Below are 22,702 nucleotides of genomic sequence, written 5' to 3' on the forward strand. Positions count from 1 at the left end.
CCAGCATAGACTGGGGAAGAAAATATTTCAGGTTAGATTCATGTACCTGTCCGCTCCCCTTGAAGCTCTTAAAACTAGCCTTAGTTTCGCCTTATTATGTCTTGATTGAGTGGATCATTGAAGTGAGATTTGCATCAAAATTATTTTCCTTGGAATACTCTAAGAAAGATTCTAAATGAAGACAGTGAAAATTTAACTGGACTATAAATGTCCTCAATTTTAAAGAGAAAAAGAAATGAAGAAAGAGAGAGACAGACAGACAGAGACAGAGAAGTAAAGAAGGAAAGAAGAAAGGAAGGAAGGAAGGAAGGAAGGAAGGAAGGAAGGAAGGAAGGAAGGAAGGAAGGAAGGAAGGAAGGAAGGAAAGGAAGGAAATGTATAGATAATTCACGGTGCCTGTGTTAACAGTCTTGTTAAAGAAATAGCCCCCATGGTGAACCCTGTGGCTGGAAGAAAATAGGGATGGGGATGTTGCAAGTTGTTGCTCTCAAAGAGGACCATGACCTCAGGGAGGTGATGCCATGACTTGCAAGTGAATTGGATTGAAGTGAGGGAGGGCTGTGCTAAGTCACCAGCCTCACTTTCTCCTCCAGAGACGTCTAGGTCCAGTGGCCAGATGTAGAACAGGAAGACTGGAGATGGTCCAGGGTGCAGTGGGGGACCTTGGCCTTTTAAAGCTAAGGTCTTTCTCAGGTCTCAGTTTGACTGAAGAAATTCAGTGATTAAGGCTAGGTAACAGCATCTATTAGCAATTCAGTGATGTGAAAGCATTTCCCAGGAGGCTTAAACATAAGGAAGGATTGTTGGGGTCCCAGTACTTTAGACTATATGAGTTTCCTATGTATTGTGAATTTGCAAGACTAAGGTCCTACTGCAATACTATTTTTTTCCCAGAGAGAAGCTTTTCAGAAGTAGGACGTGAAGAGAGATGAGGGAGACAGAGCATTCCAGGCATTGATAAATCACCTTTGCAAAGGAATGAAGGTAGGAGATGGGATGTCAAGTGTGACAAACATGGGGAAAGTCAGTTTGTCTGGATCCATGACAGGAACAGTAATATGAAATAAGACCAAAAAGATGGGTAGGAACTAGATTGTGGAAGGATTTAAATGCCAGGTTTATCTGCTAAGGATATTTTTGAAAACCCAGGTATCATAGAATAATAATTTAGAAAAGGACCTTAGAAGCCATCAAATCCAACTGTCTCATTTTATGGATGAAGAAACCGAGGCACAGAGAGGTTATGATTTTTCCACCATCACACAGTTTATACCTTAGGCATGATTTGAACTCAGATCTTGCTGACCCCAAGTTCAATGTCCTATCAAGATACAAGAAAATAAAAAGACTCAATTGTTCCTCATAAAGTGACCCTCACCAAATCAACTTTAAAGCAGAAGTCTGAGAAATTTTTATAATAGCCCTATACCTAACATGAAGGTAAGTAGGGGTGGCAGTGGGGGGTTCTTAAGCCAATGTCTTGAAAAATCACTTCTCCGGGAAATACTTTCTAGTGAGTACCACTCAGGACCCTGTGATGGAGGAGATGCTAAAGATTCCAGGCCTATTGGAGAAAGGACAAGACCATCACCAAATGATAAACTATTCATTTAAAACCACTGCTTTATAGAGCCTATTATGAGAACATCTTCCCCTGTAATCTTTTAACAAACAGAAGAGAATTCAAACTCTACTCTGAGGTTTCAAACCCAAGTCAACCTTATATTTCAGACAATTGACAAATATTTAATAAGGGTTTGCTATGGGGCTAGGTATAGGACTAAGCCCTAACTGATTGGAATTTGAAACCAAGTCTTCTGACTCCAAATCCGGGGCTGTTTTCCCTCAACCATCTGACAATGCCTCCCAGTAAACATAAATAATCTCTTTTTCAACTAAAATCTTGGCTATTTCCAGCTACATTCTTTCCCCATCCCAGGATCATTTTTGTTCAGAAACATTGAATTCTGCTGATCCTGAACATGAAATTAAACAGCCCAAGAAAGCTAACCTCTCAAGCTCTCTCTGTTCCAGTATGGGTCGCAACTTTCTCAAAAGCAAGTTTGCTGATGGAAGAGGGAAAGTTAATTTCTCCCTCCCAGCTGCACAGGCAGCCTAAAGGTGAAATTTACCAGCCTTGCCATATGCAAAAAAACCATATTTGCTTATCTTCGGGAAAGGTTATTCCCTGCTGAGCCATTGGAACTTAACAACCTTGGCCAAAAATGATGATCATTTTCTAGTGACACAACATTCATAAAACCCCCAAATCCTCCTCAAAGCATCACATTCTTGTCAGAACACATTTTTTGCCCAGTTAAGGAGTGAGGAGTCAGCAAATTTCATCAGGCAAATTCTCTGGCAATTAGGAAATGTCAGTCCCCTCTAGTATCCTCTAATGCTCTAGGCAGGCTTCCCTGTAGACCCATCTTTTTCAGCAGCTGGAATGCCTGAAATACCCACTTCAATTTACATAGGGCTTTTAAAAAAGATAGAGCCCCTAAGCTGCTACAATCCTAGCGATACTTTGAGAACCTTTGTTTTCATCAGTCTAGACATTTCCTTCATCAGTACACATTCCCTTTTACACCAGGGGTTCTTAACCCTGGTCCAGGAACCTCCAAGTGATCCGTGGATAGGTTTCAAGGTGAACTAGGATGGGGAAAAAATACATCTTTATTTTCACTAACCTCTACAAAAACTTAGCATTTCCTTTAGGTCTGAATATAGGCAGCTGAATATAGGTCTTGAGGAGGCAGCTAGGTGGCTTAGTGGATAGAACACTGGACCTGGAGCCAAGAAGATCTCAGTTCAAATCCAGCCTCAAACACTTACTAGCTGTGGGACCCTGGGCAAGTCACTTAACCTCTGCCTTAAAATCCACTGGAAAAGGAAATGGCAAACTACTCTAGTATCTTTGCCAAGAAAACCCCATGGAAAGTATGGCCCACAGGGTCATGAAGAGTCAGACACGACCAAACAATTCCTGGTAGTATTAGCAGTATCTGTGACTTTGTCACCAATGGAAATCACTGATGTTCTGCTATCAAATCATGTATGTATATACATATATAGATATATACACATGTGTGACATGATGTATATACATATATGATATGTATGTATATATGTGGGCATACATATATACACACATATATATGCATATATGCAAACACATATCTACATATAATTTCAATATATAGCTATCTCAAAATATTGTTTACCCTAATCAATACTTCAAAATTATTGTAATTATTACATATGTCGCTAACTTGCATTTGGTCTCAGTCTTCTTATTAATGGACTATATTTCAATGTCATTGATTTCCCTCTTTTATGCATTTAAAAATATGATTCTGAGAAAGGGTCCATAGGCTTTACCAGACTGCCAAAGGGGTCCAGAACACACAAAAAAAGGTTAAGGATCTGTGTTCTACCATATAATATAGGGTATCTAAGCTGACAGTTGAGTGGTACATGTTTCCAAAGTCAGCGAGGTCAGCTATCAGAAAAGAGAGAAGCAGGCCGTTACCACAGCTATTAGAGTTGGAACTGAAAAAAGACTTCAGAAGTCTTTGAATCCAACCCCTTCATTTTATAGATGAGAAAATTGAGGCCCAAGGAGATTGTCCTCAGCCCAAGAGTACACAGCCAGTAAGTGCCTGAGATGGAAATGGACCCAGGTTTTTTTCAGATTTCCAGTCCAGTTCTCAATCAATCAAAAAGCATTTATTATCACCTAGTAGAGATGCTGGGAAACTATCCCAACCAGCAAGAAGCTTAGGTTTCTTTATCCTTTATATAAAGAGAGATGTTGTTCAGTATAAATATGGAAGGCATGCATTCAAGATATGGGAGGGAGGCAGTACAAAGGTGGAGAGGTGGGAGCTGATATTTAAGAAACATAAAGAAAGGCAGTTTGACAGGATTGCAGAATAAGGGAGTTGGGGTAGTAGTGCCCAGTAGGGCTGGAAAGATAGACTTAGGCCAGAATGTCAAGGACTTTAAAAATTAAACAAAGAAAATTGTATTTCATTCTAGAGGCAATGGGAAGCCACTGGAGTGACCCTTAGAATGTAGACTGTCAGAGCAGGCAGAAACATTAGAACACAGAACATCAGAACTGAGAGGCCCTTTAGAAGATGAGATGCCGGAGTCGGAAGCACCCTAAGAAAATAGAATGTCAGAGCTAGGAGGAGGCTTAGAATATGGGATATCAGATCTGGGAGTAGCTTTAGAACACAGAATGTTAGAACTGGGAGGGAACTTAGAACTTAGAATTGGGAGGAACCATAAAACTTACAATGTTAAAGCTGTGGGAACCCTTAGAACATGGGATTTCAAGGCTGGAAGAACGCTTACATCCTTGAATATCAAAGTTGGGACACACATTAAAGTGCAGAATCTCAAAGCTATAAGAAATCTGATAGGAAAAAAACTCAGCACTGGGGGGAACTTTAGAATATTGAATATCAACACTGTGAGAACACTTAGAGGTTGGGATGTCAGAGCTGGAAGGATCCTTAAAACACAGGAGAATCCTTAGTATGTGCTACATGCCAGCATCTCTTCTAAGTACTTGGACCTGTTCTTGTGCAAACTCTTCCATTTAAAATGGAGATCTATTTATAGCTATAGAGAAATATAGCTGCACTTAATTGTAGCTTTCCGGGGGGGAGTGGGGAAAAGAATAAAGTAAAAAAAAAGTGCACAGAGGAGAACAAAAGAAAACTTACAAGGAATAAAAGAAAAGATGGACAGCTCTGAACAAAACATGTAGTATTTATCATACAGGCTTTCTTGAAATGAAAATTTATTGTTAGATATTTTGAATCCTCTCATGTTCTATGCACACGATATGCTGTTTCCCCCTTTCTTACTATGTATTTAAGTTCCAATTTTTAGGCTTATGATATGTTTTTGTTTCTTTTCTCTATTCTTTATTTGTGTTCTGGTGTTTGAGTCTAAAATAAAATCTAAAAAAAATGGGGATAGTGTCACCCAGAAAAGTGAAGTAAACAGCGCACATTACTGTTGGACTTGGGACCCAAACTTATCTTCTGCTTTCTAGTCCTTGTGCAGGGCTCTTTCCCTTGCCACATGAAATGGATGGAATAACTTTCTTCCTTTTTGCCAGAGCAGAAAGTTCCTCCTCTTCAAATTCCCCATCCCTCTAGGGGTCAAGATATCAAACAATATCTGAACCCCTCAAAACAAAGTTCCGCCATTATAGGTCCCTTCTATAAGGACTAGAATGCTATAAGGAGAGCCCGTGAAATGTTACAAGACTTTCTAAGACTGAGAAATGAAGGCAGCCTTACCAAGAAAAATGGCTGTAAATTGGTGTCCATTTGAAGCAACTAAGACCTCAGGTGGCTCTATCCAATTACAATGAAGTTCTGGTGGGAAGTCACAGGGATAGAGAGTGAATTATTTCAGAGGTTTCCTACTTTGCTGACCTGCTTTCTGAGGACTCCTGGAGGGCTGGACCAATGGGAGGTCCAGAGTGTGTGTGGCTAATACCTTTGTCTTCTCCAGTAGCTATGCATTTTTGCCCACAGGGGGCTGGGTTTATCTGAGCGGCACACATGTTTATATAATATTATTTTTTAGTTTCAAGAAAAATCCTGAGTCTCAGAAGCAAACCTTGGACCTTCTGGAAATTGGCAACATTGAAGCCCCAGGGCTGGAATTCTAGTTTTTAAATTATTTGATCATTTCTGGACCTGGCTCCCCACCTCCTTTATAATACCTAGAGGTAAGCACCTATCCTACGAGGGGGTGGGAAGAGGAAGGGATAGATTCTCCTAGACTTCATGGTCCGTGCCTCATCTAAACTTTCAGTCTTACTTAGTGCCCTAGCAAAAGGGCTTTCTCTGCACACACTAGGGGCTTAATAGGTATTGGGTGACTCATTCTCTTTGGGAATCAAAGCTCTTCCCACAATGTGTGGTCTACCCAAACTGTCCTTCTTACAATTTCTTATGTTCTGTCCTCATGCCAGGTTGGTCCCCATGCCTGAAAGATCTTCCCCATTTACCTCCACAGGGTAGAATCCCTAGTTTCCAACAAGACTCTGTTCAAACTCAATATCCTAGATGAAACATTTCCTGAAAACCCTTCCCCTCCCCATACAAGCTTCTCCCCAACTCCCAAAATTACCTTGTATTTATTTATGATGTCTGACAATAAGTTCCTTGAGGATAAATACTTTTGTTTCTGTGTTTGTAACCCTAGTGACTAGTATCTAGTAGGTGGTTAATAAATGTTTGTGGATTGATTATTTCACCCATCTTGGATCGTCTCAGATCCTGTCTCTGTTGGCCAACCTGTTGGTTGAACTGAGAATAGAACTCAGGACTCCTGGTTCCTAGCCTGGGGTTTTATTAAAAATATTATTAGGTGAGATAATATTTGTAAAACACTGACAGTGTCTGACATGTGGTAGGCACTTAATAAATGCCCATTTCCTTTCTCCTTCCTTCCCAGCCCGATGTACCAGGAATACATCACAAATCCTAGTTAGCACCTCTAATAACCTCCTTGACAAATGGAGCGATCCCTTCTCCCATCAGTCTGTTGCATGTAAATAATCCCTTCTGCCTTTCTTTGGGAATTCATGTCATCATTTTATCTTATTAGTCTTGACATTTCTAGCATTGTATTACAAGCACAGGCTTTGGATGGGATAAATAGCTTGTCCTTCCCTTCTTGACAAGAAGAGCTTTAGTGAGTGATTAAAACATGGGCAGGCCTGCTAGGGCTTAACACGGGGAGAAAGCAACAGGAAGGCAGAAGGAACTCGAGACATTTCTGTTACTCGGGCACTGGGGCATTATGGAGCTCACTGATGGATTCCAGGTCCCCGCAAAATAGTGTTTGCATTCATGCAGCAGGTGACCTGGCCCAAGGCCAGGGATGTGTTCCACATAAGCTCAATCAATGACTCTGTCGACAAGCATTTATTAAGCTCTTACTGTGTGCCAGGAACAGTGCCGAATGCTGAAGAAAAATTAAAAACACCCTCTGTCCTGAAGAGCGTATATTTTATGAGATGAGACAGTGGCTGATTAATCATTTTCCAGTTGCGTCTGACTCTTTTTGACCCTTTGGGGGGGTTTTCTTCCAAAGATACTGGAGTGGTTTTGCCATTTTCTTCTTCAGATCATTTTACAACTGAGGAAACTGAGGCAAACAGGGTTAAGTAACTTGCCCAGAGTCACATAGCTAGTGAGAGTCTGAGGCCAGAGGAGTCTTCCAGACTCCAGGCCCAGCACTCTATCCACTGCACACTGTAGCATGTGTATACACAGGCATAAACATTCATACATATATACATTTATGTATGTTATGGATGTATATATCACATTAATTAAGTACCAACTATATGCCAGGCACTAGTGCTAGGGATACATTATAGAAAGGGATACATTATACACAGAAAAATTAAAAAAAAATCCTGCCCCTGTCAGGAATATGAAAAATATGCACTTTTGTTTATCAACCAACAAGTATTAATTAAATACCAACTATGTGCCAGGCACTGTGTTAGGGGGTAGAAATGCAAAGAAAAATTTTTAAATGGTCCCTGCCCTCAGAGAGCTTCCATTCTATCAGAGGAGACTACGTGTGCATAGACAAGTTTATATAAGCCAATTCAAGCAAACACCTTGTGGAGAAAGGCATAAGGCGATGGGGAGAGGAGGGGAGCAGGAAAGGCTTCCTGCAGAAGATGATCCTTGGGCTGAATCTTGAAGATAACTGGCAATTCCAAACCCAGGTCTCTGGATATTTTTCTTCCTCCTTCTTTCCTACTCCTCTTCCCAGATTCCCATACTAAAGTTCTGTCTACAGTGGCAATGGGGCCCATCCCCAACCCCCTCTCCTGCCCACACAAAAATGAGGAGCCCATATGTCCTTTCTTCTGAGCTTAATGAGGGAGGCAGACTTTGCTGTACACTTCGGAGACAGGTGTCTCAGCCCCTAACGTCTATAGCCTATTAATTCCCTACTGGAGCTCTTGCCTGTTTCTCACTAATCAGGGGCCATTGTGTTCAGAAAGGTCTATTGTACTTTGATGAACAGCTAGTCCCCGGTGCAGAGGCTGTTCTTATCAGCTAGTGTCCCCTCCCCTGGGCCTCAGCTCTCATCAGTTCACAGGATGAAGACTGTAATTCCATCCCTGGGGGATGAAGGCTCTCAAACTGATGGGGCTGGAGGATGGTATACAAAGCAAATGCCATGAACTCTTCTTATTTCGGAACCAGAGGGAAAAGCTCTCAGGGCTAGAGCTAAGGAAGCCCAAGTCTGGACCCCAGCAGAGCTAAAATGCCAAGCGACCATGGAGAATTTACTGCATGGATACAACCACTGGACCTGGTTCTAATTTGGGCTCTGTTGCTCACTCCCTTGGGACCTGGACTTGGTCTCTTCCCCAGTTTGGGCCCACATTTTCTCATCTGTAAAATGAGAGGCTTAAATGCTTCTCTCCCACAGCTCTAAAATCCTTTGAATCTATACATTTACAAATGCACTTGGTGTCTCCTCAGAATAAAAGCTTCCTTGGTGGCAGAGAGTTTTTCTTTGTTTGGAAAGAGGGAAGAAAGAGAGGAAGGAAAGAAGGAGGAAAGAGAGGAGGGAAGGAGGGAAGGGAAGAAGGAAGGAAGGAAGGAAGGAAGGAAGGAAGGAAGGAAGGAAGGAAGGAAGGAAGGAAAGAAGGAAGGAAGGAAAGAAGGAGGAAAGGAAGGAAGGAAAGATGGATGGAAGGAAGGAAAGAGGGATGGAAGGAAGGAAGGGGGAAGACAGGAAGGAGGGAGAGAAGAGAAGAAGAAAGGAGGAAGGGAAGTGGGAAGAAGAAGGAGAAGGGAAGGAGGGAACAGTGGAAGGACGGGGAAGAAAGGAAGGAGGAAAAGAAGGAAGGAAGGAAAGAAGGAAGGAAGGAGGGAGGGAAGGAGAGAAGTAAGGGAAAGGGGAAGGGGAGGGAGAAGGAAAGGAAGGAAAGAAGGAAGGAAGGGGAAGGAAGGAGGAAAGAAAAGAAGAAAGAAAGGAAACAAGTATTTATTAAATGCTAACTATCTATCAGGAACTGTGCTAAGTCCTTTACAAATATTATCTCAGAAATGATCTCTGTATTCCCAGTGATTAGTACAGAAAGCAGCACATGTCTTTTTGACCCACCAATTGATCCCTGAGCCTTTATTTTCTCATATAAAATAGTAATGATAATACATGTCCTGAACACCTCACAGAAGTCTTGTGAAAATTAAATGAGGTTGTGTATATAAACTGTGAAGAGCTATATAAACAAGAGCCTTCGCCTATTGGCCGAGTTGTAACTAGGCTAGGGCAACACTGCCTTTTCCCCAAGGTGCTGAACTTTAGAGGAGATTGACAGTACTTAGATGCCTTCAACAAGTAGAAATAACCAAGTTACAATTACTTCTGTTGGCTAATTCAAGTGAACTTCTCCCAGCCCAGCTTCCTCTTGCTTTCACCCTTGATGAATTTCTCCTTTGTCATGGTCTCATGGTGGCCCATGGTCTCTAGCTTTTCCAAAAGGGTCCTTATATCCCAAAGTCTGAGGTTTCTACCCACGATCTCCCTACCGCACCCCATTCTACCACCTGACCTGAATTTTATTTTGCCCTGAATGTGATTTTTGCCGCAAATGCCAGGTCAAAGCATAGCTAGTTATGCATGGTCAGTGCCAGAAAGTTTACAATCAATCATTTCAGAAATCTTTTATCCACCCCCAGTCTGTGGAGCAGCCAGGAGCAGACCCAGTCCTTGCCCTCAGGGGGCACCATCTGTCTGAGGAAACAAGAAAAATACAAGCCAAGATACATAAAAGATACAAGTCATTCCACAGCTAAATATTAGATTCCCGCTTCAGATTGTAAATACCATAAAGGACAGAAAATAGAGAAACCAGATGTATATCGCGTGTTTGCCAGCAGCCCCTAATGGAGTCCATCCATATTTAAGAAACACCACAGAATTTCTATAACAAGTTGATTTCATGATTGTCCCTCAAGGCCCAACTGAAATTCTGCCTCTACCCTGATTTCTCCAGCTGAGAGTGATCTCATCCTTTGATAGTGAGTTCTGAGGTGGGGAGGGGGAAAGGAGGAGAAGTCTGAAGAGCTCATTTAACATGTGACTTACTAAGTGCCCCACAGGGCACTGACTGAGCTGAGATTCAAACCCCTGTCCTCTGATGTTGGAGGTGCCACAAAGGAGATTTTTGTCCAGATAAAAGTTAGACTAAATATTCCCAAGACATGATTGTAATAATAACTAGCATTTATGTGGTGATTTAAGATTTATGAGTTACTTAACATATATTTCCTTCATTTGATCCTAACAATCACTCTGGAAGGTAGGTGTTATCCCCATTTACAGGTGGGGAAACTGAGGCCAGAAACATTTAAGTGACTTTCCCAGTGTCACATGGCTAACAAATGTCTGAGGCAGGTTGAAACTCAGGTCCTTTTGACTTCAGGAACCAATGCTTTATCCAGTACACCACGAAGCTAGGCCAGCTATTACTTTTTTTTTTCAGCAATAAGTTGGACTAGATGGATATTGAGGTCCCTTCTAACTCTGAGATTCTGCGATTCTGAGGAAATTCCAAAAGTGCCTTGACAAAGCACAGGGTACCTGGGAGGAGAGATGTCTCAGCATTAGAACTGTCTAAAAGTGAAATGGATTGGCCCAGAGAGGAAGAAGCATCCCTATCAATGGCAGCGTGTTATAGAGGGGAGAAATGTAAGATTTGGAGTGGGGGAATCTAGAGCTGAATCTCACCTCTGACACTAATTATGTGGCTATGGGCAAGTCATTATACCTTTCTGAAACTCAATTTACTGCTCTGTAAAATGGGAGTATGATCCTACCGGTTTGCAATGAGCAAATCAAATTATATGTAAGCTACTCACTAATGTAAGCTGGATACCCACCCAGAGAGGTCACAGAGAGTATTCCCGAACAGGTTGGACCAGATGGCTTCTGCTATTCTTTCTAATTCTGATTAGAGCATGTTACACAGCTCCTGTTAGAGTAGCAGAATGTCCCATTTGACTACATTCTTGTGCAGGATGCTTTCCCCCTGATCCCTTAGCAAGTCCTTACTGGAAAGCAGTTCCATTACTATTTGCATGTACCCCAAACATATTAGAGAAATCATCTTGACCACAGCACACAATCTGCTTATATCTTTACCTCCCACTCTCAGAGGCCTGACCTACAAGTGGGAGTCAGAGGAGGCATTTGACTATTTCCAATGACATTTCTAAAATTAAAAGGCAATTTTTTCACACTCTGTGGCCTTAGCACCTCTTATCAACAGGTTGTCACTGACAAAGAAAATCACCTTGGAAACCAAAATATTCACTGAGAGGTGGGGCGTAAATCAGTAGGCTCAGTAACAGTCTTCAGGTAGAGGAGAAGGGACCTCTTTTTTTTCCTACACGCCCTCTGGACACTTGGACGTTGGATGGACACTAATCTTGAATGCTGCTGTCAACTATGTCCTAATCTATTTTTTTCCTTGGCTACATCAAAATGTGGCTGAATGATAAGTAAATCTTCAGTCATTGCCAATGAGGAGAAACTGATTTCTAGAGATAGATGTGATGGGAAACTTTGGGAGGAGAAATTACTCCATCATAGCATTTATGATCAAGGCAAACCAAGTATAATCAACACGCACATTAACTTTGGAAAGAGCTGATTTCATAGACTTCAGAGAAAGGAAAGGTGAGAGGAGGATCACCGACTAAAATGCTACAGGAGATATTAGCCCCAAAGGAATGGAAAGCTTTAAAAATGAAATTCTAAAGATAAAAAAAGAAATAATTCTAATGAAGCATGAATTGTCAAGAAAGACTGCTGTGGATGCACTGGAATGTCTTCAACAAACTTAGATTTTAAACCATCACAGATAGAAGATAGAAGTAAAAGCAAATAATTAAGGATTAGTATCTGGCATGTTATGGTTCTTTAAGAATAGAGTTAGGAGTACAAAATCAGTGTATGAGTTGAGACTGGCTGTAAGAGCTAAAGATAACAAAAAGAATGTGCATGTGTGTGTGTGTGTGAGAGAGAGAGAGAGACAGAGAAAGAGACAGAGAGAGAGAGAGAGAGAGAGAGAGAGAGAGAGGGAGAGAGACAGACAGACAGACAGACAGAGACAGAGAAAGAGACAGGGAAACATGCACAAAGACAGGTATAGAGACAGAGAGACAAAAACAGAGATAGAGACAGAGAGATTGAGACAAAGACAGAGATCCAGACAGAGACAGAAAGACACGGACAGATAGAATAGTTGCATTGAAGAAACAAAGAGGACAGAAGAAAGGATAGGAACACTCTTTAGAGTAGATTGGGGGACAAAGATAACCAACAGTCAGTCAACAAGCTGATTTATTAAATTCTTTCCATGTGTTAGGCTCTGTGCTAAGATCCAACAATAGGGAGAAGGTAGAGATGCCCAAATTTTGCTTGGTTTCTGTTTGCTTTACCAAGGAAAACAATATTTTGACTGGAAGGGACCTAACAAAGATGATTAATAATTAAAGAGTTAAATTAAGTAGCATTAAAATACAAGTCCATAGTTACAAGCGAAGGCAAAGATGAGTATCAACAGGTACACAAAAAAGATCCACGGGTCAAGCGGGCTTGTGAATAAGAGTCATTTCACAGAGTATAAAGGATGAGCATAGTCACGCTGGACTCACGACCCGTCAGCCACTGGCCTCATTGTTGTGTTTCAGGTTAAGGAACAGTCTTTCCTAATCTGCTGTTTGGCCTCAGGGGTCTGAGAGAGAACAGCCTCTCTCTAACTATTGATTGTCCCTGCATGAATTTGGGGATAAAGGAAGGCAAAATAGAGACTGGACATGACTGGCTGTTTCTGCTACAAGGGTGGCTTGTTCTAAAACAGCATTGTGTATTTTATACAGTGCCTTGCCCATCTGCCATCACATTTCTCCCCTTTGAAACTTTATTCAACTGCATTCAATGGTGTCCATCCCCAATAGCTCTGTACACACCAAGTCAGTACTTGGGATCCTTGGGGCAGGAATTATGGAGAGCTGCTGGTGGTGGGGGGGTGGTTACTTGAATAAACCCCAGATGCTGTCTAGACCAACATCCTCATTTTACAGATAAGGAAACTGAGTCCACAGCATTGAAGCCACTTGCCTAGGGTCATATAGATAATGAATGGCAGAGACTATGACTCCAAATTCAATGCTTTTCCCACTGTGGACCTTGCCCTGTGGGCACCTTCTACGTTCTACGTGGTATTTTGCCAACGTCAGCAGTACACTTAAGCTGTCCATCCATTAACCCACTCTTGGGACATGATGGTCAATTTTTAATAATCTGTGGTGAAGGGAGATAGAGACAGACCTCACAATCCACAAGTAATTCAAAACCTCATTGGACCACCTAGAGTAGCAACAAGGAAATGAAATGAACGAATCCAAGTTTCATTTCCTCTGGACTGCTGACACCCAAGGTCCAAGATGCTGACAATGTGGCGATTTCCTTAAAGGGACAGATAATATAGAACCCAGGGGACCTCACGTTATTCTAAAGCAGGGGCCCATAGATCGCCAAGTGGTCCTTGGATAGATTTAATGGCATCTGTGAATTTGGATGGGAAAAAAAACTATACTTTATTTCCATATAATTTGTTCCCTTATAATCCTATGTATTTTATATTATACATTTAAAAACATTTATTCTGAGAAGGGATCCATAGGCATAAAAAAATGACATGGGGTCTTAGGACACTGCTCTAAAGTTATAAAAGGGACCACATGAGATATTGCTTACCTGAACATGCCTTACTTATCTTGGTTTACATCTTATCTATTTGGTGGTTGTTGTTCATTTTCAGTCACATCTGGTTCTCCATGACCTTATTTGGGGTTTTCTTGGCAGAAATACTGGAGTAGCTTACCATTTCCTTCTCCAGCTCATTTTACAGATGAGGGAACTGAGGCAAACAATGTTAAGTGACTTCCTCAGGGTCACACAGCTAGTTAGTGTCTGAGGCCAGATTTGATATTTTCTTGGCAAAGACACTGGAGTGATTTGCCATTTCCTTCTCCAACTCATTTTATAGATGAGGAAACTGAGGCAGCCTGTATACAAAATATAAAAAGAGTGGTTTTCAAAAGGAGAGAGGCAGCAAAAACTGGAAAAATTAGGAAGGGTCTCTTGGCAGAGATGGTAGATAAGGCAAGCCTTTGAAGGGAGCTAACTCTTTGTACAGGGGGAGACCAAAGCCTAGGAATGTGACCTTGAGTCCCACAGAGAAGGTATTCTACCTTGAGTAAACGTAAACAGCAAAAGAAGCTCCAACTATCCCATGGGAACATTTGCACATGACCCTGGGCTCTCCCTGACACTATGCATCGTGTTTCTATAGAATATATTGGCCTGGGCTTGGTATAGGGATCCATGACACCATTCTGTCCTCTTACAGCCAATGATTAGGTCTCATGACTAAACTCCTCCAAACAACACAATTAATCTCACAAACCTTAATAAACCTATTATACTGCCAGGCTGGCATGGGCCCCTCTTTCTTTGGTATCTCAGTATGCTTTCAGAGGGTCTGTGTCCCTACAATTGGCATATCAGGGCAGAACGGATCAGCCTCCTTACATTTGGCCTTACAATGGGCATAGGGGAGCAGGATAGTCTGCCCCCCCAAAATCTTGTGTCTTTATGCTCTTTCACAGGTAGGAGGGAAAAGCAGACCATTTCAAGCATCAGAGGCAACCTGTACAAAAGCATGATGACTTGAGATGGAATGCTGTATATGAGGAGCAGCAAATCGGCCACTTTGTCCAGAGCTAATAGTATATGAGAGGGAGTCATATATAATCAGCCTGGAAAAATAAGGTAGAGCCAGATTGTAAAGGACTCAAAACGCCAGGGAGAGGAATTCATGTTTTATCTTAGAGGCGATGAGAGCCCCCGATGCTTCTTGAGTTAAAGAGTGCGTGAACAGACTTGTGCTTCAGGAATATTCATGTGGCAGCTGCTTGGAGGACAAATTGTGGAAGGCAGTGATTAGATGCAGGCAGACCAATCAGATGATTAATGCAATAATCCAGGTGAGAGATGATGAAGATCAGTGATATGAGTAGAGAAAAGGGGACAGATCTGAGATTTGTTATGAAGGGACAATGGACCCACTTAGAAAACTGGGAACTTGAAGTGACAGTCTACTCTTGGGAGTTATCCTCAGCCAGGACATTCTAAGATTGGAGGAATTGTACTTGAAATAGGCAAGCAAGTTCAAGTGGGGGTTCATGGTTTGATAGAAAGAATATTAGATTTGGAGTCAAAGGATCTAGGTTCAAATTTTGACACTGCTACTGACTTGGGGCAACTTGGGGCAAATCTCTTCCCATTCTAGGCCTCCATTTTCTCATGAAAAATGAGGTTGAGCTATTGACCTCTAAGATCTCTGCTATCTATGGTACTCTCTGACTTCAACCAGGAAGCTTAGCTCCTTGTCTAAGAACCTGCATAGCTGGCCAAGACTGATTATGCATGTGAGAGCCTGAGACAGGGGCAAGACCCCTTCTCCCCTCCCCCTGCCAAGTGCAGACTGATTCAAGCAACCTTTGCACATATGCTTTTAGGTTTTTGCAGAGAAACAGGAGCCCTAATACAGTTTGTTGGCATTAGTTTCTTCTGCAGTTGTTGGGAAAAGAAAATACAAATTTAACCCATGCTATCTAGATCCTGATAGCTCCGCTTTGGATATGAAACTGTCACTCAAATAAATTAAGCTGGAGGCAGGGGATAAATCCACTTTGTATTTGAGCCTAAGTGTTTGGTTTGATGGGGTCATCCCTTAATGGGAGAGGCAGCATGTGAAAGAAGAGAAGGGAAAGGAAGGAGGAAGGAAGGAAGGGAGGGAGGAAGGGAGGAAGGAGGGAAGGAAAGCAGAAAGAGAGGAAGGAGGGAGGGAGGGAGGAAAGAAGGAAGGAAAGAAAGGAGGGAGGGAAGGGAGGAGAGAGGAAAGGGACGAAGAGGGAAGGGAGGAGGGAGGGAAAAAGGAAGGGGAAGGGAAGGAAGGAGGGAAAAGGGAAGGGGAGGAGTGAGAGAAGAAGGGAAAGGGAGGAAAGAATGGAAGAAGGGAGAGAGGGAGAAAGGGAGGAAGGAATGGAGGAAGGAAAGAAGGAAATGAGGGAAGGAAAAAGGAAGGCAGGAAGGCAGGAAGGAAGGCAGGAAAGCAGGAAGGAAGGAAGGATAGAAGGAAGGAAGGAAAGAAGGAAGGAAGGAAAGCTTCATGACTATCTTATTTTATCTTTACAGCAACCTGGGAGATAGATATCATCATTATACCCCATAATAAAGTTAAGGAAACTGAGGAAGATAGGGTTCAAGTGTCTTGCCCTGGGTCACAAATCTAGGAAGTATCTAAGTCTGGATTTGAGTGTAGGTCTAGACCCATCACTCTGTCCATGGTGTCACATAGCAATGCTGTGCTTGGAAGCAGACATACTGTTGCAATGTTGCCTCTGACACTTTATAGTTGTGGGATTTCATGAGCAAGTTACTTAACCTTGCTGAGTCTGAGTTTCCCATGTGTAAAACAGTAACAGTGAGATTCATACTACCTATTTCACAGGACAATTGTGAACAAATACGGTTATCCACTCACCCTCCAGGCATTTATGAAGAGCCAGGCCCTGGGAATGTAAAGCCAACAATGAACCAATTTCTCCCTTCAATAAGCTTACATCTTAATCAGACAAGTAGTACCTACAGAGTGTCTATGCAGGAGCAGACAGGGAGAGAGGGCACTAGCAACTGGAGGGATAAGGACAGGTTTCCTGAACAAGAACTCTAGGGATTGTAGGAAGCAGAAGTGATACCTGAGAAACACAGTGTGAATGTCTATCGTCATCATCATCATCATCATCATCATCATCATCATCATCATCATTATCACTGTAAAAAGAGCACCAAAGGTGATCAGAGACCTGTGCTCTTATCTTCCTCTGACATCTACTAACTGCGTGATCCAAGTCGGTTTCCTATTCACCAGAAGTAATATAATAATATTTGAATTATCTTTAAAAAAAATGAGGGACTTCCAATGCCAAGATGGCAAAGTGAGGAAGAACCCTCTGAAGCCCTCCCAAATTCCCTTCCAAATAACTAGAAAACCACCTCAAAGTTGATCTAGGAGCAAGGAAGCCACTTACTAAACCAGCAGGAAAGGTCTGCTTCACTGGGGTGGGAGGGGAGCTAGGTCTAAGAGCAGCAGCAGCAGCAGCCAGCCCCACAGCAGGAAATCTGCAGCAAGACTCCAAGTCTGGGGCAATCCACTAGCAAGGCTGTGCCCTCCTACAAACCAGCAGCTCCCTAGGCAAGTGAGCACTCTGTGCAGCACAGCAAGGCTCCACTCCAATCACAAATGACCAGTGAGTCCTTGACCTCATTGCTGACCAGTAGTGAAGCCCCTCCCTGGAGCCAGACTACAGCAAGATCCCACCCCTAGGGCCTACTGGCAGAGAGAAGGACCACAGCAAGCCAGCAGTAGGACTGCAACCCTAGGGCAGACCAGCAACAAGACCCTTTATCCAGGGCCAGCCATCAGAAAGACACTGTTACCATAGCAACCTAGCACAAAGACCCCAACCCCCAATACGAGCCAGAAGGGGAGCCTACCCTCCAGAGAAAGCAAGCAGCTAAGCCCTAAAGCCCAGTGAAGCCAGCACAAAGACCCAGAGCTCCAGCAAAAAAAAAAAAAGTTTGGGACAGTTCAGGACCATAGCCCAACTCTCACATAAAAACACCAAGTCACAAAAAAGGCAGAAAAAAATGAACAAAAAAAGAACTTGACAGTACAAAATTACTATGGTGATAGGGAAAATCAAGGCATAAATGTAGAAGAGGGCAATAGTGTTAAAATGGCTACATGTGAAGTGTTAAAGAAAAATGTAACTTGGTCTCAGGCCAAAAAAAGAATTCCTAGAAGAGCTTTAAAAAGCATTTTAAAAAGCATATTAGAGAAGTAGAAGAAAAAATGGGAAAAGAAATGAGAGCAATACAAGAAAATCATGAGAAGAGAGTCAATAGCATGGGGAAAATATGTAAAAATTTACTGAGGAAAATAACTCCCTAAAAATAGAATTGGCCAAATGGAAAAGGAAGTACAGAAGGCCACAAAGAGTATAATTCCTTAAAAATTAGAATTGAACAAGTGGAAACTAATGACTCTATAAGACACGAAGATACAATAAAACAAAATCAAAAAGGTTAAAAAAATGATACGCATGTGGCCTATGTTGAATTGCTTGACTTCTTAGGGAGGATATGGGTGGGAAGGGAAGAGGGGAGAGAATTTGGAACTCAAAGTTTTAAAAACAGATGTTCAAAAACAAAAAAAATGTTTTGCATGCAACTAGAAAATAAGATACACAGGCAATGGGGCATAGAAATTTATCTTGCCCTATACAAGAAAGGAAGGGAAAAGGGGATGGGAGGGGAGTGGGGTGACAGAAGGGAGGGCTGACTGGGGAACAGGGCAACCAGAATATACGCCATCTTGGAGTGGGGGGAGGGTAGAAATGGGGAGAAAATTTGCAATCAAACTCTTGTGAAAATCAATGCTGAAAACTAAATATATTAAATAAAAAAAGGTAAAAAAATGGGAGAAAATGTGAAATTTCTCATTTGAAAAACAACAGACCCAGAAAATAGTTCCAGGAGAGATAATAAAAGAATTATTGCACTACCTGAAAACCATGATAAAAAGAAAAGACTGGACAACATCTTTCAAGAAATTATCCAAGCAAATTGCCATGACATATGAAAATCAGAGGCCAAATAGAAACGGAAAGAATCCACGAAACACTGCCTGAAAGATATCCCAAAATGAAAACTTCCTGGAAAATCATAGCCAAATTACAGAACCCCCAGAGCAAGGAAAAAGTTTTGCAAGCCCCCAAAATGAAACAATTCAAATATCATGGAGCTACACTCAGGATTACATAGCTTCCACATGAAAGAACCAGAGGGCTTGGAATATGATATAACAGAAGGCAAAGGAGTTAGAATTACAACCAAGGATCATCTGCCCAGCAAAAATGAATATAATCTTTCAGGGGAAATGGATATTTAATGAAATAGAGGACTCTCAAGTATTTTTAATTGAAAGACAAAAGCTGAATAAAAAATTTGACCTCCAAATGAAAGACTGAAGGGAAACATAAAAAGGTAAAAAAGAAACAGAGAGAAAACATGAGAAATTCAATAATGGTAAGCTGTTTATATTTCTATATGGCAAGATAATATTGGTAAGTCTTAACAATTTTATTACCTTAAGAGCAATTAGAAGGAATATGTGTAGATAAAGGATGTGAATATAAGATGACTTTGATGGGATGATACCCCCAAAACAAAATAAAGGGGTGAGGAAGAAAATTGTACTGGAAGAAGAAAGAGAGCGGAGACTGAATGGAGTAAATTATCCCACATAAAAGAGGCATGAAAGAGCTATTATAATGGAGGGGAAGATGGGGGTATGTATGGCTAGCAACACTTAAACCATACTCTCATCAAAATTGGTTCAAAAAGGGAATAATATACAGACTCAGTTGGATATAGAAATCTGTCTTACCTTATAAGGAAGTAAAAAAGGATGGAGATAATAGCAGGGGGAGAAGAGACTGATAAAAGGGAGGGTATATTGGGGAAGACAGTAATCAGAAGTAAAACACTTGTGAGGGGGGAAAGGGTGAGAAGTAAGAGAAAGGGTGGATAAACAAGGGAAAATATCATGGAGGGAAATACAGTTAGTTATCATAACTATAAATGTGAATGGGATGAACTCACCCATAAAATGGAAGTAGATAGCAGAATGGATTAAAAGCAGAATCCTACAATATGTTGTTTACAAGAAACACATTTGAAGCAGAGAGATACACAAAAGTAAAGGCAAGGGGCTGGAGCAGAACCTATTATGCTTCAGCAGAAGCAATAAAAGCAGAGGTAGCCATCATGATCTCAAAGGAAAAGCAAAAAAAAAATAGATTTAATTAAAAGGGATAAAGAAGGAAACTATATCTTGCTGAAAGTTACCATAGACAATGAATTCATATCAATACTAAACATATATGCACCAAATGGTATAACATCTAAATTTTTGAAGGAGAAGTTGAATGATTTACAAGAAGAGACAGATAATAAAACTATACTAGTGGGGGATCTCAACTTTTTCCTCTCAGAACCAGATAAAAAATAAACAAGAAAGAAATTAAGGAGGTGAACAAAATTCTGGAAAATTTAGATACGATAGATCTCTGGAAAAAACTGAATGGGAATAGAAAGGAATATACCTTTTTCTCAAAGGTACATGGCACTGACACAAAAATTTGCTATGTATTAGGACAAAAAAACTTCACAACCAATGCAGAAAAACAGAAATAGCAAAAATATCCTTCTCAGATCATAATTCAATAAAAATAGATTCAATAATGGATAGAGATTAAAAATAATTGGAAATTAAATAATCTAATCCTAAATAACAAGTGAGCCAAAGAACAAATCATAGAAACAATCAATAATTTCATTACAGAAAATGACAATGATGAGAAAACATACCAAAATTTATGGGATGCACTCAAAGAAATACTTAGAGGAAAATTTATGTCTCTAATTGCTTACGTCAACAAAACAGAAAAAGCAGATCAATGAATTGGACATGGAACTAAAAGAACTAGAAAAAGAACAAATTAAGCAGCTAAACAGCAAATTAAAAATCCTAAAAACCAAAAGAGAGATTAATAAAATTTAAAGTAAGAAAACCATCGAACTAATAAATAAAACTAGAAATTGATTTTATGAGAAAAAAACAATAAAATAGATAAACCATTGGTTAATTTGATTTAAAAAAAGAAAGAAGTAACTAATTATGAGCATCGACAATGAAAGGGGTGAATTCACCACCAATGAAGAAGAAATTGAGACAACTGTTAGGAGCCATTTTGCACAATTACATGCCAATAAATTTGATAATCTAAATAAAATGGAAGAATATCTACAAAAATATAAATTACTCAAATTAACAGAAGAAGAAATAAAATAAATAACATTAGGAAAATTATCAGCATAATTTACCATATCAATAACAAAACCAACAGAAATCACATGATTATCTCAATAAATGTAGAAAACAACTTTTGATGAAATACAGTCCCCATTCCTATTAAAAACACTAGAGTCTGTAGAAATTAAAGGAGATTACCTTAAAATGATAAGTAATATTTATCTAAAACCAGCAGCAAGTGTTATATGTGATGGGGATAAGCTAGAAGCTACCCCAATATAATCAGTGCCGAAGCAAGGATGCCTCTTATCACTTCTATTATTTAACATTATACTAGAAATGATAGCTATAGAAATAAGAGAAGAAAAAGAAATTAAGGGAATTAGAATAGACTATGAGGAAATAAAACTATCATTCTTTGCAGATTATATGATGTTATACTTGGAAAATTCTAGGGGCGCGGAGCCAAGATGGCAGCTAGAAAGCAGGGACTTGCCTAAGCTCTTCCCCAAATCACTCCAAACACCTGTAAAAAATGGCTCTGAACAAATTCTAGAGCTGCAGAACCAGAACCCATGAAATAGCAGAGGGAAACAGGTCTCCAGCCCAGGGGAGCCTGGATGGTCACTGGGAAGAGTGTATCGCATGGTGCTGAGATCAGGAGGCACGCCAGCATGGCCCACGCTGGGACAGACCAGACCCTGAGTCAGCCGGGTGGAACAGGCCTTGGGGCCACGAAACAGTGAGCTGAGGCAGTTACCAGACTTCTCACCCCACAAACGCCAAAGTGCAGGTTAGGGGGAAACTGCGGGATCAAGTTCAGAGTGGTCCAGCCACCAGCTTTGGGGGTGGAGGAAATGGGGCAGTGGTGGCCATAGCAGCAGCAGGAAGCTCCTAAGGTTGCTCCCAGAGTTCCAGCATCAGCTGCTTCCCAAGTCCCTGGCTCACACAGTGGGAGGAATCTAGCAGCAGATCACAACGGGAGTACAAGGAGCACTGTGTGGACACAAAGGCACATTCTCTTGCTGTGCCCTGCTCGGATCTGAATTGCGGTCCTGGTTGGGGGTTCCTGAGGGAGAAGGAGCCTGGGGTGACAGAGCCTGGGGTGACAGTGGAGTAGAAGTAGCTCTGAAAACATCCCTAAAGCTTGGGATAAAGTACTCTGTACTCTACAAGCAATCATATCCCAACAAAAAGCTCAAGGGTCAAGTAGTTGGCTGGCAACATGAGCAGGCAGTGAAAAAGAACTCAGACTCAAACTCTAGATTCCATTTTTGGTGACAAAGAAGACTAAAACATACAGCCAGAAGAAGTCAACAAAGTCAAAGAGTCTACATCAAAAGCCTCCAAGGAAAATATGAATTGGGCTCAGGCCATGGAAGAGCTCAAAAAAGATTTGGAAAAGCAAGTAAGAGAAGCAGAAGAAAAATTGGGATGAGAAATGAGGGTGATGCAAGAAAACCATGAAAAACAAGTCAATGACTTGCTAAAGGAGACCCAAAAAAATACTGCAGAAAATAATACCTTAAAGAATAGACTAACCCAAATTTCAAAAGAGCTCCAAAAAGCCAATAAGGAGAAGAATGCCTTGAAAGGCAGAAATACCCAAAT

The sequence above is a fragment of the Trichosurus vulpecula genome, chromosome 1 (assembly GCF_011100635.1).
Source record: "Trichosurus vulpecula isolate mTriVul1 chromosome 1, mTriVul1.pri, whole genome shotgun sequence".
Lineage (NCBI taxonomy): Eukaryota > Metazoa > Chordata > Mammalia > Diprotodontia > Phalangeridae > Trichosurus > Trichosurus vulpecula.